At 34.7% G+C, this 19,417-nt stretch overlaps 1 pseudogene across 1 annotated transcript in view; it reads right to left on the reverse strand.

Moving 5' to 3' along the window:
- Positions 1-2,701: 2,701 nt before the first annotated feature.
- The window catches only part of LOC110344466 (PEST proteolytic signal-containing nuclear protein pseudogene), a 120,571-nt pseudogene continuing 103,855 nt past the window's right edge, over positions 2,702-19,417 (reverse strand). The window contains exon 3 of the transcript XR_015444091.1: positions 2,702-3,451. The product of XR_015444091.1 is annotated as a PEST proteolytic signal-containing nuclear protein pseudogene (transcript). The remainder of the gene's footprint in view (positions 3,452-19,417) is intronic.

Below are 19,417 nucleotides of genomic sequence, written 5' to 3' on the forward strand. Positions count from 1 at the left end.
AGAAAGTTAAACTTGAGACATTCGTAGGTAAAGGGATGCTCCTTGGGACTATAACTTTAAGTGAAATAAATCAGACATATAATCTTAAATATTATATGGTTTCTTTTATATGAGAAATCAAAAAATATAAATAAAAAGCAAAATAAAAGATAGATACTAAGAAGAGGGGAAATCCTTTTAAGATAGGAAGGGTAAACGAGAAGTGGAGTGTGGAGGGAGGGAGGAGAGGGAAAGGGTATGAAAACAACTTGAAGAAAAAAGGAAATAGAGGTTTTTCAAGTGGAAAAGGGACCAAGAGTTGGAAATAGCAGGGAGGGATGAGAGGACCAGGGGACAAAAAAGAATTAAGATGTGTTTATGTGAATGCTGTAACTCTCCATCATAATTATAATCATTATGTACTGCAAATATGTACTAATAAAATTAAATAAAAAATTAAGAAAACTCATTTTGTATGTCTGACCTCCAAATCTATAAGATACTACATCTGCATTATTTTAAAACAATAAGTTTTTGGTACTTTGATTTAACAATAGAAAGCTTATATAACTAGGGAAGGCAAGGAAAATAATAGGTGTGGAAAAGTAGATGTTAAATGAACAGTCCCTATGTGGAAGAAACAAGCCCATAATCCCACAGTCATACTAGAGGGAATTTAAATTTGAAGATGCCAACCTGTGAGCATTGTGACTTTTCATTGGTACTCAAGATACAGGTGCAGAAATAGAAAATGATACAGCCATTATAGAGGCGTTTTGTCAGGAAGGAAGAAAAATTTCCCTGCAATTCAACTGTTTTAGTGTCTTCTCTAAAGAAAAATTTATACATGAGTATATGACCATGTCTAAAAAGATGTGTAATTTATAAGTAAAAATCAGCAACAACCTACTGTGAACAACCTAAGTTCCCACCGAGAGGAATGAAAAATAATGATATGTTCATGTTATAGAATAGTGTGAGAAAATTAAACAAAAAAATAAAATCTTAATGGCCAGATATATAAAGCTTTCAAGAGTATTGTTCAATGAAGACAAGAGTGTGCAAATTGAAATGCCTGATACGATATCATTGGTATGAAATACCTACATATTCTTAGAAATGTTATAAAAGCAAAAAATGAGAGTATGCCTTTCTTGCAACATTGGTAAGCACTTAATTACCATAATAAATAATGATAATGATGATAATAATAGCAAGGTGACCCTGATTCTAATCCTCAGGATAATAAATTTTTGAATATTTCTTATAAATCTGAAATACTTTTTTTTTTGAGTTTGACAAAATGTATTGGTTATTTTAGTAAAGACATTCATCTCAGTCATTTCTCTCCTCATCTTGACCTTAGTTTAGTATTTCATTTGGGTCAAGAAAAGAGTATGTAGGAGAGGGATGTTATTTTAACAAACAGTAAAATGGACAAAAATGAACAGTTTGTCTACATAAAAGTAAAGTTAATGTTAAATTCATGTATCTTGGTATAATTAAATCATGTAAGAACTAATAGTTCTATATACATTTCCATTGTTTTACTTGAGGCTTAATCTAAACTGTAATGCAAAAGAACAACTTTGTAGGCATACGCACAGGTTTCTTCTGTGGAGTTACTTATTAAAAAAGATCAGCAAGTAACTACCACCAATAAAATAGTCTGAAGCTGCCTCCAAATTTAACATTGTAGGCATTCTGAAGGAAATCACTGTTATCATTTTCCTTTTGTCTGTGACTATGCTTTCAAAGATGTGTTTAAGTGTCACTTTAAAAAAGTCCATATACAATACAAAAATACAAAACAAAACACCCTACAGTACACAAATCTAACAGTATATATGATGAACAATTCTATAAAATGTGTTTGAAGATGCATTTTCTTTCATTTTCAGTACCTACAATATGCCCAGGCCACTGGGCAGTATGTATACACTTAAAATAAACAATATAATTGTTCTAATAAGAAATCCTGTAGTGAGTTCAATTCAAATTGGATTTAACAACTTAGCAATGTAAATGTGTAGACAAGGTTACAGAAAATGCATCTTATTTCTTCCATCTTCTACAATGTTAAATTTTTTTTGGTGTTTATACTTTTTAAAAACTAAAAATCAGCCAAATATTTAATCAGTATGTACATTTAAATTTTTGATGTGGTTTTTATTTTAAAAGAAACAACTTCCTTATGATTTGCCTCAAGTTCTGGTTGAAATGCTTACAAGAATTAGCTAATAAACAAACAAAAACCAAGAGAAGAACATTCAAAATACTGATTTACTTTGGTAGCAAATGGCTGTTCTTTGAAGACTAATGAAGGTAGACAAGACCACTAAAGTGAAACGGGCTATTTCAAATACAATACTTCACATAGAAATTTTTTTTAAAAGGTATTTTTAGTAAAAGAGCTAAGCATCTGTATCCACTGATAGCAATGCAATACCTAATAATATGATAACAAAACAAATGCCCATAAGGAAAAAAAAACTATTTTATCTAAATTTACTTTCAGTCAATAGTCCAGAAACATTTTCCTTTCAATACAATACTCCCCCTTTCTCCATAAGGCTGTTCCTGGGAGCCAGACAGTCAGTTTAGGTAATGAGGGAGTTAATTTAGGAGTAACTCCTGACAGTTTTAAATAGACAGTTATTTTTTGCTTCCCTCTTAATGTGCTAATAGTTGTGTCTAAAAAAGTATGCAATTCTTAAAAAGGTACCATTTCTGATTTCTTTATTATCTGTAACCTTTGGGAACTAATCACATGAAACTACAAAATTAGCAAATGTCTTGAAATCTGTATATAAAACATAAATTACCTCTAATTTCAAACTCTCACTTATTAGTGTACCACTCAATCTTTAGAAAAATGAAAAAGAAAAAGAAAAAGCGGCTCCAAAGATAGTCTTATACCATTTTAAAAAAGGAAACTGTTCCTTTTAACTTTACACCCTCCCCACACCCCAATTCAAAACACATCATTTGATTGTCTTGGTCATGGACATTTCCAAGATGAGATTTTATATTTCATTCCCATAGCTTCTGGTTATCAGAAAGCCCATGCTTTCCTTTATTGAAAGAGTTTGGTCCTGCTGATGTTGATGTATCCCTTCCAATATTCTTCATCCTCATCTTTGCTGCTGGAGGCATTTCCTCTGGGTCACTATCTTCATCTTCATTAAAAGCTGCTGCCACTGAGAGGGATTTTGGAGCAAGAGTTGGAACACTTTCTTTAGGCTTATTTGATCCAAGTTTGATGGATATAGCTGATGCTTTCTTTGTTGTCTGACTACCTATGGCAAATCCAAACTTGGAGATCTTTGTAGACTTTGTTGGGAGGTCTGCAGCTTCTTGACTGGAACTTTCCCCTCCATTACTCCGGCGGCTCCAGATCGCTTCGGCTTCTCAGGCTTCTCCTCTCCCGCCTTTCCGTCTGCCATTTTCCCGCCTGCCTAAATCTGAAATACTTAACAAAACAATATTTTATTATGTTGACCTCTGACAGTATGTTCTGTGATCTTTATTAATATCATAATCTTGTGAGAAGTTTGATCTTTTCTAGCATAATACGGTTCAAGTAAACTGGGTAAGTTTGGCAATTCAATAATTTTTTTTCCTTTAAATACATATTGTGGCTGTGTTTGCCCTGTCAGTTCTGAAAACTGGCTTCTTGGGCAAGGGATGTAGCTCAGTGGCGCCACTCCTGCCTGGCAAGCGCGGGGTTATGAGTTCGATTCCCGGTACCAAACAACAACAACAAAAGACCTGACTTCTTTTGGGATTAATTACACAAAAACTTTGCTAAACGATTGTTTTCTATATCTTTATTTGAATGAGCCTATTTACAATCATAAATTCATGGGCTCCCACAAGACGTGGACTACATATAAGGACACAGATACCACAGGGGACACATTCTTGTGACTCTTCGTGATAGCCCTCTCTGTGTCTTCTAGACCAGAGTGTACTTTTCCTTTTCCTTTCATACTTTCCTCTCTGTTTGGCGCAAGTTTGCTCTGCAGAGCTACTATTTCCCTTACCCCCTCACCCCTCAATTTGGAGATAAACTTTTGGTACCATTCAAAAAATAATAAAGAGGACACACGTGTAAATACCGAATAGCTTCTCTGGTGTGAGGAGCTAAAGATGTAAATAAGGTTCAAATGGTATAATTGATAATGTGAAATAGGAAGAAAAGGTCTAAAGGAGTAGGGGAACTGGGAAGGGTAGGGGAAAGGAAAGAAGGGAAAAGAAAAAATATGAGAAAAGGAAAAAGATGGAAACAAAGTCTTTGTAAATAGAGAAGGGTTGAGGGGTTGAGGGAGGGCAGGGAATGGGGAAAAAATAAGAACCAAGATACATCATGTACAGGTACAAGATCCCAATGATAAATCTAAATGTATTGTATACCTAAAATGTACCAATAAACTTAATGACAAAAAAATAGGAAGCAGGTCATAAAGTAAAATAATAACAATGCGGTAGTCAAATTGGATTTAAATCTTTTTTTAAATTGTTAATTTTTATAGGGGATGTTACCTAATTAAAATGAATTTTAATAAAAAATTTACAAATTATTTTAAAGTGTAACATTATATATAAATATACTTTTAAAAACTGTATGTTGAGCTGATAAATTCCGCTATTTTCCTCCCCAGGTAAAAATTAAAATGGCAAAAATGCCAACTGGAATTTACTGTATACTTTTAGTTTCTCTTATTCATATTTATTGCTATGGAACAGAAACTGGGAAGGAAAGAGAGACAATATTCAAAGGGAGAAAATTGTTAAATTTGAATTCTGAAAGGAAAACTGCTGATTTGAAGCAAGGAACTCTTGTAGGCAGTGAAGAAACTCCACTGGGTGTAAGAAAAAATGTTCCTAAACAATGACCTGACAAATGCCTACCAGTTTAGTTTCCGTCCCCTGTTAACCAAAGTTGTGCTTTGCATATTCTCAGAAACTTTCCTCCAGAAAAATGCACACACAGCTGATGCCTGAATTACAGAAAGAATTTAAGCAATACTGTACAATATTTTCAAAACCAAAGTATTAGTAAAGATCAATAAGCTACCCAGTATATTCAGTCCTGTAAATCCCATGGGGAGAAAAAGTATTTCTGCCATTTCCTGTGTATGTGAATTTAGACAAATCTCTTAATGTTCTGCTTCATAGTCCTTATCTATATATGTTTGGACATCTCTTAAAGATTTCTGGGAAGACTAAACTAGATAGTGTGCTTAAACTATGCATGTGAATTCAGTTAGTATACAATTAGAGGGCCTTAAATTAGTCTCCTTTCTCAGGCCCCTCCAAAGATTTTACTTATAAAGTGAACTAAATATACTTCTCATGTTATAGAGTGGAAATTGAAGAGCGGAGAGGTTAAGACACTTTCCTAAGGGCAAAGAAACATGACAGAACCAATATTAAAAGAAGACAGCTTTTATAATTAAATCTGAGAATGTTTGAATAATCTAATTGTTTTGATGTGAGTACTTGTCCCCCCCCCCTTCCTTTTTTCTTAAGGGAAGATGTAGAGATCTTTCCCAATTCCCATTTTTGCTTGGCTGATATTGTTGCCTTGATCCCACATCACAGTCAATTAGTTGATTCAGCTGTTGGCCTAACAATACGTAGACATCTATTGTTAAAGGTAAAAGAAGGCAAGTACTGATGGAGGAAGAAAAGATTTTTCCTAGCTAGGGATTCTCAAACTTGACATCCCTTTTCAAGGACAAAGAGAAGTTTCTAAAGCAACTTTTGCTCCTTTCCATTTACCCTTCTCTTCTCACTCCATCTTCCTTACTCTCCTTATCCTTTGGAGCACTGTAGCATTATCAATGAAAGTTTATGGCATTTGTTTGTTTGTTTGTTTGTTTTGGATGGATTCCCTTTTTATTGCCCAGGCTGGGCTTCAATTTATGACCTTCTAGCTTCACCTTGGCCAGTAGCTGAGATTATAGGCAAGTGCCATTGCACTCACCTAAATGGCTCTATCTGTTTATGATAACTTTGTGAGCATCCTCTAGCATCTCAAGGTGAAATTTTTGGATAGATGGAGAGAAGAAAAGGCAAGAGGATTTCAAAAGTATTTATAGGCTCTGGACTCTGCAAAACTAATAAGTGCCAAGAATGGCACTTATGCAATTATTTTGTTTTGACTTTTTAAAATTAAACTATTGATGCATTTTAATACCATTACTATTTAGATGGAAATGCTACTTAGTAGAATTTGATCACTATGCATTGTATACACGCATCAAATCATCACACCATACTCCATAAATATATACAATTATGAATCAATTAAAAACAAAATATAAAAATATAAACTGATATTTGGGTACCACAATCCAAAAATTTTGATTTAATTAGTCTGGGTTCTGGCTCTGGCTTTTACTCATCCCATGTAATTCTAATGAATTATTCAAAGTTGAGACTCATCACTCTATTTTATAACAATTTGTCCATCATCATACCTGGTAAAGCAAAAAGGAGTCAAATTTTAAAATCCATCTAAAACCTACTGAGGTTTGCAATTCAAGATTTTTTAAATTCTAAGTAAACTGTAACAATGCACCAATCAGACTTGCCCTTTTATGTTTCCAAAATGGCATGACAGGTATTTATGTTACTAGTCTAAACTAGGAAGACATTTTTTGTTGTTGTTGTTTTTAAATTTTATTGATACATTTTAGGTATACAATTCATTTACATTTATCATTGGGTGTTTGTACCTGTACATGATGTATCTTGGTTCTTATTTTTTCCCCATTACCTGTGCGCCCTTCACCCCCTCCACCCTTCCCTATTTACATAGATTTCATTTCCATTTTTTTTTTCTTTTCTCATAGTTATTCCTATCCCTCTTTTCCTTTCCCCCTCCTCTCCCTTCACTCCTTCATCTTTGGACCTTTTTTCCTATTTCAAATTATCAATTATTCATTTTAATCATTTTAACCCATGTTTACACTATGAGTTTCTCACACTAGTGAAACTATTCATTATTTACACATGTGTGTCCTATTTATTTCACTTAAGAGTACGGCCTCGATATGCATCCATTTAGCTATAAATGACTGTAGTTTTTCATTCTTTATGGCTGAGTAGTACTCCATTTTATTAAAAAAACACATTTTCTTTATCCAGTTTCCAGTTGATGGGCACTTGGGTTGTTTCCAAGCTTTAGCTATTATAAACTGTGATGCTATGACCATGGGTGCACATATATCACTGTGGTATGATTTTTTTAATTCTTTGGGGAAGATACCCAGCAGGGGAATAGCTGGGTCAAATAGGATCTCTAGTCCTAGTACTTTGAGGTATCTCCATACTGACATCCACAGTGGTTACACCAGTCTGCACTCCCACCAACAATGGAGAAGGGTTCCTTTCTCCCCACAACCCCGCCAGCATTTGTTATTTGTTGATTTCTTGATAGCAGCCATTCTTTGTGGGGTGAGGTGGAATCTCAGTGTTATTTTCATCTGCATCTCTTGAATGACAAGTGATGTTGAACATTTTTTCATATATTTATTTGCTGCTTTTACTTCTTTGTCTGAGAAATGTCTATTCATTTCAGATGCCCATTTTTGAATTGGGTCTTTGAATTTGGGGGGTCTGATTTTTTTCACTTCTTTATATATTCTAGATAGTAGTCCTTTGTCTGAGGTACAGCTGCTAAAAGTATTTTCCCATATTGTAGGTTGTCTGTTAGCTCTGTTGGTGGTTTCTTTTGCAGTGCAGAAGCTTTTTAATAAGATGAGATCCCAGTTGCTGATTCTTTCTACTAGTTCCCGTGCTGCTGAGGTTTCGTTCATGAAGTCTTTTCCTATGCGAATGTCTTCAAGAGTTCTACCTAACTTATCTTCCAGCAAGTTTAGTGTTTCTGTCTTAATATTTATATCTTTAATCCACTTCGATCTTAGTTTAGTGAATGGTGATAGGTATGGGTCTAGTTTTAATCTTTGGCAGCTTGAAATCCAGTTTTTCCAACAACATTTATTAAACAGGCTATCTTTCCTCCAATGATGTTGGTTGGCTTCTTTGTCAAAGATGAGGTGGCTGAGCATGTCTGGAGTTGTTTCTGGATCTTCTAATCTATTCCACTGATTCTCAGGTCTGTTCCTTTGCCAGTACCATGCTGATTTTATTACAGTATCTTGTAGTATAGTTTCAAGTTGGGGATTGTGATACCCCCAGCCATGTCTCTGTTGCTTAGAATTGCTTTAGCTATTCTAGGTCTCATGGTTCCAAATGAATTTTTGGATTTTTTTCTCTAGTTCTGTGAAGTATATTGTTGGAATTTCAATTGGCATTGCATTGAATCTATATAGTAGTTTTGGAAGTATGGCCATTTTCACTATATTGGTTCTTCCTACCCAGGACCAAGGGATGTCTTTCCATTTTTTTGTATCCTCTTCTATCTCTTTTTTCAGAGTGCTGTAGTTTTTAGTGTAGAGGTCTTTTGCTTCCTTTGTTGGATTGATTCCTAGATATTTCATTTTTTTGGATGCTATTGTAAAAGGAATTGTTTCCCTAATTTCTCTCTCAGTGAGTCTGTTATTTGTGTACAAGAAGGCTATTGTTTTTTGAGTGTTGACCTTGTATCCAGCTACTCTACTGAATCTGTCAATTAAGTCTAGAAGTCTTCTGGTGGAGTTTTTTGGGTTTTCTATGTAAAGTATCATATCGTCAGCAAATAATGACAGTTTAACTTCTTCTTTTCCTATCTTTATTCCTTTTATTTCTCTCTCTTTCCTAATTGCTGTGGCTAATGTTTCCAGAACTATATTGAACAGGAGTGGTGCTAGTGGGCATCCTTGTCTTGTTCCTGAATTTAGCGTGAAAGTTTTCAGTTTTTGACCATTTAGTATGATGTTGGCTATTGGTTTTTCATAGATAGCCTTAATCAGGTTAAGGTAAAGACCTTCTATTCCAACTTTCTGTAGGGTTTTTATCATGAATGGGTGCTGGATTTTGTCGAGTGCCTTTTCTGCATCTATTGAGATGATCATATGGTTTTTGTCCTTGACTCTGTTAATATGGTATATTACATTTATTGATTTATGAATGTTGAACCATAGGATGATGTTTTAATCATTTTTTGATCCTTTGTTTTGATCACTGTCAATTTTTTGAAAGCTTTTTAGAGACTTTTTTTTTGGTACTGGGGATCAAACTCAGGACCTTGTGCTTGTGGGGCAGGCAGTGACACTTGAGAGCCTATTTTTAAGGAAAAACAAGATTGTCCAAAAACTGAAATTAAATAAAGAGCTCTAAGAATAACAAAAGAATCCAATCTAAAATAAAATAAAATCCAAGAGATTGATAACACATCACATTGAGAACAAAAGACAGAAATTATTTAAAGTAAATTTTTTTTAAATTCTTTTATTGGTACATTTTAGGTATACAATACGTTTACATTTATCATTGGGTGTTTGTACCTGTACATGATGTATCTTGGTTCTTATTTTTTTCCCAATTACCTGTGCGCCATTCACCCCCTCCACCCTTCCCTATTTACATAGATTTCATTTCCATTTTTTTTCTTTTCTCATAATTTTTCGTTTCCCTTCTTTGCTTTCCCCTTCCCCTCCCACCACCCCTACCCCTTTGGACCTTTTCTTCCTATTTCAAATTATCAATTATTCGTTTTAATCATTTTAACCCTTATTTACACTTTCAGTTTCTCACACTAGAGAAACTATGGTATTTACACATGTGTGTCCAATTTATTTCACTTATGAGTTTGGGCTCAATATGCATCCACTTAGCTACAAATGTCTCTAGTTTCTGGTCTTTATGGCTGAGTCATACTCCATTTTATTAAAAAAAAAAACACACATCTTTATCCAGTCTCCAGTTGATGGGCACTTGGGCTATTTCCAAGCTTTAGCTATTACAAACTGTGCCACTATAAACATCGGTGCATATATTTCATTGTGGTATGATTCTTTTAATTCTTTTGGGAAGATCCCCAGTAGGGGAATAGCTGGGTCAAATGGGAACTCTAGTCCTAGTTCTTTGAGGTATCTCCATACTGATTTCCACAGTGGTTACACCACTCTGCACTCCCACCAACAATAGAGAAGGGTTCCTTTCTCTCCACACCTGTGCCAGCATTTGTTATTTGTTGATTTCTTGATAGCAGCCATTCTTTGTGGGGTGAGGTGGAATCTCAGTGTTGTTTTCATCTGCATCTCTCGAATGACCAGTGATGTTGAACATTTTTTCATATATTTATTTGCTGCTTTTACTTCTTTGAGAAATGTCTTGTACAAATTCAGTGCTTTATAGTTGAAAAATGAGAAATATGGTTAAAAAACCCTTAAACTTCATATGCTTTTTGTTAATAGTGGTATTTGTATGGTGAACCTGCAACTACTTTGTGTTTACTGTAGAATAGAGAAATTTACTAAATATACAAACATTATAAGAACCAAGGTTATCATTGCAGAAAAAAAAAAGAATGACACAAGTGTGAAATAAGGAAAAGTGAGGAAAAATCCTGTGACACTGCATTTGAGTAAGAGGTATCAGTTTGCACCATGGTTTTAAAAATTCTATCTCTGTTCATTGAAAACCTTTAGATGCCATGATATTCTAAGCATATTGAGAAGAATTTATTACTTCTAAATAATTTTCTCCACCACACAGAACTGAGGATCCTTGGAGAAGTTCCTTATTCTTAATCTGGGGCAGGTGAAGTCCAGTGGTACATCAGTTCATGAACTTAATTTTTTCCATGATTCTGGAAAAGATGTCCATGTTTATGTTCATGCAGGTAAGATGGCCTCAGTCATGTTCATCCCCAGATACAGAGTTTGTAAACAAAACAAAATTTTGCCAAATGCTTCTGTTTGTGAACCAAATCATTTGTAAAGAAAAGCATTCTTGAACCCAGGTACCACTGCATAAGGTGAAACTGGGGCATTTTGTTATGTCAATAAATAAAATGTGATTTTAAAAGTATTAGGATGTTTCAAAATGACATAGGATTTGAGCAGGCATTTCTCTACAGGAGATATACAAATGACTAACAAGTGTCAGGAAAGATAGTCAACATTATTAATCATTACAGAGATGCAAATCAAAAGCACAATGTAATGGTTGATCCATTGTGTTAACTTGAGTAAGAGAAGCTCAACTAAATTGGCTCAGAGATTTGTCACCTGGGTGGTATAAAGGGGAAATGAAGAAAGAGGGACCTGCTCTCTTTCTTCAGAGGAGCTCCAGTCTTCACCGTCACCTTGAACGTCATCTCCTGGCATTCATCACAGACTCTTTAGCTTCTGGTTTAGAATCTTCAACCTTCTGGCATAGTCTCTTCAGCCTTCCATCGCAGACCATCAGCCTCCTGATGCAGACTTGAACTGGACACTGTAGTGAGCTCCAAATCTTCCACTGGATCCTTCAGGCTCCAATGTGCAGACAGACCCTCTGGACTCTTTCATCTGACTCTGTAGTTTGCTATTGTAAGCCAGTCTTGTAAATTCTTATATATTTGTATATCTTGTATTACGTATGTTTCTCTAGTAAACACTGAATGATACACACACTGAGATACCACTTCGTGTACACTAAGATGGCTATGATCCAAACAATGGAAAATAACAAGTGCTAGCAGGAATATGGAAAAACTGAAATTCACATATATTGCTGGTGAGATTAGAAAATGGTACAGCTGCTTTAGAAAATGTTCTGGCAGTTCCCCCAAAAAGTTAAACATAGAGCTACCATATGACCCAGGAATTCAACTTTTAGGCATATAACCAAGAGAATTAGAAACAAATGTTCACTGAAAAATATGTACACTAATGTTCACGGCAGCTTTATTCATAATAGCCAAAAAATAGAACCAACCCAAATGTCCATCAACAGATGAATGGATAAACACAGTGTTTATATAATCAAACAATATATTATTCAGCCATAAAAGAATGAAATATCAATACATGCTAAAACACAAATGCACTTTGAATGCATTATGCTAAGTGAAAGAAGCCAGAAATAAGAGGGCACATATTGTATGAATAATTCATTTATATGAAATATTCAAAATAAGCAAATCCATAGAGACCTAAAATACATTTGTCGGAGGCTGGAGGGAAGGGTCAATGGGTAGTGACTATTTAATGAGTAGAGGGCTTTTCTTTCAGGCAAAGAAAATGTTCTGGAGTCAAAAAGTGGTTATGGTAGCCCAGCATTTTGAATATACTAAAATCCTCTAGATTGTGCAATTTAAAATAGTTCAAAGGCATATTCTCCTCAATTGGAACAGGAATATGTTTCAGGGCAGATGATATGTTAGGGCAGAAAACAAATCATAGAAAATTTGGGGAGATTTAAATCATATGAAATATTTTTCTGGTGATGATGATATAAAACAAGAAATCAATAGGAAGAAAAACTTTGGAAAATTCACAAAAAAATAGAATTTAAATCACATACTTCTGAACAACCAAGGGTCCATGAAGATGTGAAAAGGAAATTTAAAAGATTCAGATACAAAGTGAAATGGAAGCATGAAGTGGCAAACCCTATAGGGTATGTGAAAATTAGTTCTAAGAGGGAAGTTTATACCAATAGATGCCTCCAGTGAAAGAGAAGGAGAGGAGAGAGAGAAGAAAGAGAGAGAGAGAAACAACCTAACATTGTACCTCAAGAAACCAGAAAAAACTAACCCCATGTTAGGAGGAAAAAATAGATTAGAACAAAAATAAATAAAATTTATCTTATATACAGAGAAAAGTGTGTGAGCAAGAAAATCTTTAAAAGTGTCATTTATAATAGATAACACAAAGTAAAATAAAATACTTAGGAATAAACCGAACCGAGTAGGCAAAAATATCTAAACTGAAAACTATAGAACACTGATGAAAGAAATTAAAACAGACGTAAAGAAATGGAAATTATGTTGTGTTCCCAGATTGGACTAATTCATATTGTTAAAGCACTCATACTACTTAAAGCAGTGTACAGACTCATTGCAATTTCTAACAAAATAGCAAAGATATTCTTCACAAAATAGGAAAATAATTCTAAAATTAATATGGACTTACAAACTTCAATACCCAAAATAATCTTTGCCAGAAAGAACAAAGCTGGAGACATCTTGCTACCTGACTTCAAAATTTACAACAAAGCTATATAGTAATGAAAACAGTATGGTATTGGCACAAAAATGAGCACACAGATCCGTAGGATAGGAGAGAGCCCAGAAATTAACCTGTGCATTTACAGCCAACTGATTTTCAACAAAGCTGCTGAAAATATGAAGAAAAGACAGTCTCTTCAATAAATGATGCTGGGAACACTGGACTTCCATGTGCAGAAGAATATTAGACCCTTTACTCTCGCCACATACAAAAATTAACTAAAACTCATTAAGAACTGTAATGCAAGCTTGAAAATTATTAGGAGAAAATCTCCATGACATTGTTTTGAGCAATAATTTTTCAAATATCACCCCAAAAGTAGAAAACAAATGGAAAAATAGAAAAACGAGATTAAATAAAACTTGAACGCTTTTCACAGCAAAGAAAATAATCAACAGTGTGAAAAATAAGCTTATAGAATGGAAGAAAATGTTTGGCAAACTATATACCTGATAACAGGCTAATATCCACATATATAAAATTCAATTCTATAAGGTAACAAATAAACAATTAATAAGTGAGGAAGGGAACTAAGTAGGTATTTATCAAAAGAAGACACAGAAAAGGTCAAAAAGCATATGAATAAATGGCCAACATCACTAATCATCAGGGTAATGAAAATTAAAATCATAATGAGATTCCTTCTCACAACTGCTTGAGTGACTATTATCAAAATCAAAAGAAAAAAATGTTGAGAAGGATGTGAAGAAAATGGAAACCTCACATACTCTTGCTGGGAATGTAAATTACTACAGCCATTATGCAAAACAGCATGGAGATTTCCAAAATATTAAAAATAAACTAGCATATGATCCAGTAGTCCCACTACTGGGCATATACCCAGAAGTAATGAAATTAGTTATGTCAAAGAAATATGTGGACTCTTTTGTATATTGAAGCATTATTGACAATAGCCAAGATATAGAATCAACCTAAGTATACAACAATGGATGAATGAATTAAAAATGGGATATATATATATATATGATATTCACTCTTAAAAAAATAAAATGATGTCATTTGTGGGAGCAAGGATGAATCTGGAAGACATAATATTAAGTGAAACAAGCAGGGCACATGATCTCATTCATATGTGGAATGAAAAAATATTGATTTCATAGAAGAGAGTAGAATGGTTACCAGATGCTGGAATTTTGGGGGTCAGTCTAGGAAAATGTTGGTCAAAGGGTACAAAATTTCAGTTATAGGAGGAATAAGTTTGAGAGATTTGTTGTACAACCTGGTGACTACGGTTGACAATATATTTGTATTCTTAAAAATGCTACTAGTGCATATAAAGTGATATCGCAAAAGCGTTAAATATGTGAGGTAATCCACATGACAACTAAGTAGACAAAGCATCACTAGCATCACTTTGTTCATGATAACATATACAATTGTATCTATTTAAAAATAATACAAAGGTAAATTAAAATGGTAAGCTTTAGTTTACATAAATTTTACCACATTAATAAATGCCCTAACCGGCCAGGGATTTAGCTCACTGGTTTCACCGCCTGCTTCGCAAACTCAAGGACCCAAGTTCGATCCCCGGTACCAAAAAAAAAAAATATATATATCCTAACAGAAAAGGCCAAGTGTTTTAGAACCAGACAGATTCAAGTTCATGACCACACTTCTCTGTGTCCTCGATGTATGAATATGTGCCAAATGCTCAATTTTTGTGTCTGCTTCTTTGTAATATAGGCATTAACAAGCCCGAGCTCAAGTTTGTGAAAACACATTGCACAGGGCTCAGATATAACTTCTTGGGTGATAACAGTATTTGAATGCCCTGCATTTTCTCTTCAACCTCCTTTCAAAGGTAAACTTTCTTTGTGACATTTTTTAACATTGCACAGGAGTGGCATAGGTATTCACTCCATTTTTGAACACATGTGCACTCTCTGTGTCCATGTCACACCACACTCTGGTTTTTCTTGTTATGTTGTCTGGCTGATTCCTTCCTCAGCATGCCTTTAATTTCAGATAATCTGGTTTTCAGTCTATCTGAGGATCACTTTGTTTTTCAGGGCAGGTAGTTTCTCACTGGATAATTCTCCGTACCTTACATTCAACCACAATAACTAACTAATTCAACAACTACCCTCTGTTATTGAGATCTATGCCTAAGTGTATTATTGACTGATAAAATTTTCAAGTGCATATGACAGGTTGAAACCTCAAACTCTGAGTATGAGAAATACAAATTATTGTCTTCCCCTTCTCCCTCAAATTAAACCATTTTCCCAATGCCTGAATTTCATTTAATAATACCTAGCTTCAATATAACTCACAAGATGAAACCTGAAAGATTATCTTAATGCTTTACTATGAATCATCATCATATTCTACCAGTCAAATTTTCATAGTGTTTGGGTAAGATATAAAATATGCTCATCTCTATTTATAGAATCAAACAAAAATTTACCTAAATATTAGGAAAATACAATGTAATATACAGGTTAAAAGACTAGAATCTAAAATCAAATACAAGAACAGATTTTACCATTTTTAAGACATGTGATTTGGTCCTCTTATGAAACCTAGATGGATTTCAATTTCCTCATTAGAAAAATAGTATAACACACACATTACCTGTTTTGGAGAGGAATAAATGAGATAACATATAAAACTATTGGAGCAGCATGATCTTGGCACACTGAGCTACATCCCCAGCCCTTTTTTTTTAACGTTTGCTTTGAGACAGGGTCTCTGTAAGTCACTAATTTGTCTACGTTGAGCTCAAACTTGCAGTCCTCCCACGTTAGCCTCCTAGACTTCTGAGATTACAGTTATGTGCCACCATGCCCAGCCACTCTTATTAACTAGTATTTTTTTTTGCTGCTTCTCAAATTTCTGATATAATTTTAGTCTGGAGTAGAGAATTTCAACCTTGCCTCCACAATGAAATCATCTGGGAAGCTTTAATAAATGCTGACACACATTGGGCCTTACAGAAGAACAATTAAATTAGGTTGCTAGAGATGGGATTCCAGACATGAGTATTGTTTAAATGTTTTTTTTTTTAAACCACTAAGTCATTCCAATGTGCAGCAAATGTAGAGAATCATTGATCTAAAGGCTTGTGTCACAAAAATGTGGTCTGGGAAAGTAATATCAACATCAAATGGGTGCATTTTAGAAATGCAGTATATTCCAGCCTTGTTTCAGACCTACTGCATCAGAATCTACAATTTAACAAGATACTCAAGTGATTAGTATTTGAAAATCACTAATTTAAAACAGTTATCCTGTATATTAATATTAGTTGTAGATCAGATATTTTAGTAGATTTTAGAAGACAGGGAAATGTGATCGGCTTATAAGTGAGTAAAGAGGGCCTATGGAAGGAAGGTAGAGAGGAAGAGACAGAGACAACTTATTGACTGATAAAAATAATACAAAGATATATCTGTGTGTGTTAGAAGAAGAGGAGCTCATGTGCTACCTATTTCCCATTTTCTATCTTTGGTAGCCAACCTCCAAGAGAATCCTCAATAATCCATACTTCTTGGTATTCAGGCCTTTTTATAGTCCCACACTGAATCAAGTACAGAGGAAGTGATGATACTGTTTTTGAGGCTAGATAATCATTGCAGCTTCTGATGGCTTCTCGGATGGCTGGTTCATGTGAAAGTCAGCTGTCGTGCTATGATAACAACCAAGCAAGCCTAGGTAGAGAAGAACTGTGTGTCCCAACACACCACTAACACCAATAACTAGAGTCAAATTGCTAGTGATGTGAGACATCTCAGAAGTGGAATTTCCAGTTTCAGTTGAGCTTTCAGGTGGCTGCAGTCCTGGCCAATACTTAGCTGTAATCATATGAGAAGGAAATGATCATGAGAGGTCTGACCAAATTCTTAACCTGCAGAATCCATAAGTATTACAAATCTTTCTTTTATACCACCGAGGTTTGGAATTATCTGTATTGTATCATTAGATAAGGACAAGAAGGATTGGTATGAAAGTAGGGTTGTGCCTTAACAAAAACTGAAATGTAGCAGTGAATTTGAGACAAAGGATAGAAAGACTTTTGGAAGCCCCTTGAGGAGATTGTTAATAAAAATGTGATGGCTTTGAGGAAGGCTACCAGTGAGAGCTCAAGGAAAAGTGAGAATATTTACTGTCTCTGATAACCAATAAGACTAAGAGTCGAATTATCTTTAGAGCATTGTTTCATCCAAAGTAGGGAAAGACTTATCTTGTAGAAATATGACTGTGGCTTTCATTGGAGTAGTTTACAAATTTGTTTGTAAAAATATTCCTCATGATTTTAAAAGAGTTATAACTCATACTAAAAATACAAGGAAGTAAAATATAGAAACAGGTCTCTTGATCCCCACGTATCTACAGGTAGGAAACAAATTACAAAAACAATTTAACCACAAATGTGGACTACTTTTTTATAGAAAAAAAGAAAGGATGATTCAAGTGGTGTAGCCAAAAACCCAGAGGGTAGAGCCAAGAATCATTCCGAGGTAGTGGGACTGAGCCTTCAGCATGCGCCTGCTTAGATTTCAGAATTGCTACAGACCAGTGACTCTTGTGTACAACTATTTTTAAACCGAAATATCTATGGTAGTTGTCCTACACACCCATTCAACCGTTGTATGTTGCATGGATAGAAGCAGATGGCTGCTTTTTGAGTTTATAGTTTCTAAAACTGAGAAAAACTATGCTAGAAGATATAGACTGAAGAAATAACACCTAAACAGTACATGTACACATAACATAGATCCAGATGATGACATTCTGGACCTTGATCTTATCTCTTTTACTGTTATGGGGTGTATTTTGGCTAAATATGAATGTATTACACATGAGAAAGATAGAAAATATTATGCCCAGAGAGTCCTCTGTAGCAGATGAAATTTTTCAAATATAGCTTCACCTGCACACACACACACACACACACATATGAGTGTGCACGCACATGCACACACACAAACACTTAGTTTTCCATATGCTCTTCTTACAATGTGACTGACATACTTCTCAAAAGAAGTGAAATAGTAAATAAATATTCCCTCTTTCAAATGTAGTCAGGGTTTGTGGATGCTCCAAACAACAGTTAAAAGTAATACTGTGTTGCCAGGGATTTAGCTCAGTGGTTTCGCCACCTGCTGTGCAAGCTCAAGGACCTGAGTTCGATCCCCAGTACCAAAAAATAAAATAAAATTACTATGTGGATTAAAAAAAAATAATACTGTGTGACCTCTGGATCTGGATCAGAAAATATTACAGCTTACTCTGGCTCTGTCACTCCTTGGGATGTCTTCTTCTGGATGCCAACCTCCATGCTTCAAGAAAGCCTAAAGGAGGGCCGGGGATTTAGCTCAGTGGTTTCGCTGCCTGCTGCGCAAGCACAAGGACCTGAGTTCAATCCCTAGTACCAAAAAAAAAAAAGAAAAAAAAGAAAGCCTAAAGGAGCCCATGTGAAGAGATCATGTGGAGAGTCTATGTGGAAAAGAACCAAGACTTCCAGACAGCAGCATCAAACACTTGATCTTTGAGTGTGTGATTCTTCAGGTGATATCGTCCTCCAACATGTGAGTCTTCCACATCCACAGTGTAGGGGAGGGAGAAGCTCTCTCATATCATGTCCAAATTCCTGACACATAGACTCCTTGAGCATAGTAAATGGTTGTGTTACGTCATTGTGCTTTGAATGATTTGTTAAACAACCATAATAACTGCAATATAGTTTGTAGCAGTCTCTTTTGAGCATCCGGAGTTGAGACTGCAGGAAGTAAAAGTTCAGTGTAATTTTTAGTGGTAATAGTCTTGCTAAATTCTCTACTCATTATTCAAGTACAATCGTAAAGGGAAACTAAAGTTATTTCCACATGACTACTAGTTTGTGATATTTTTGAGATTAAAGTACATAAATAATTAAAATTTTGTTCAAATGACTTTGTCTTTCAGGTAATGGAAGAATGGAATAAAGATATTATTTTTATGAAGAAAGATCCAAGCAGAATAGGTGACGATGTCAGAATATGAAAGCTAATGTGAAGCTTTCTTTCAATAATTTAGTAATGATTACATAGATGAAAGGAAACATACAAGAGCTTTTTTGTTTGTTTCTTTTTCCATAGAGAAAAACACAAGAGGGAACATGGCGGAAACTGGAGCAGCAGGAATTTGGGTCGTAAATTAGGAAGCATTGCTGACTATAGGAAATGTGAAACACTGAATACATTATTATGATATCTTCTTATCTAATAAAGTTTAAAGAAATATCATAAAAATTACTTCCA

This window comes from Heterocephalus glaber, unplaced genomic scaffold, assembly GCF_053883595.1.
Source record: "Heterocephalus glaber isolate CG9 unplaced genomic scaffold, H.glaber_assembly_v1.0 deba00001594, whole genome shotgun sequence".
NCBI lineage: Eukaryota > Metazoa > Chordata > Mammalia > Rodentia > Bathyergidae > Heterocephalus > Heterocephalus glaber.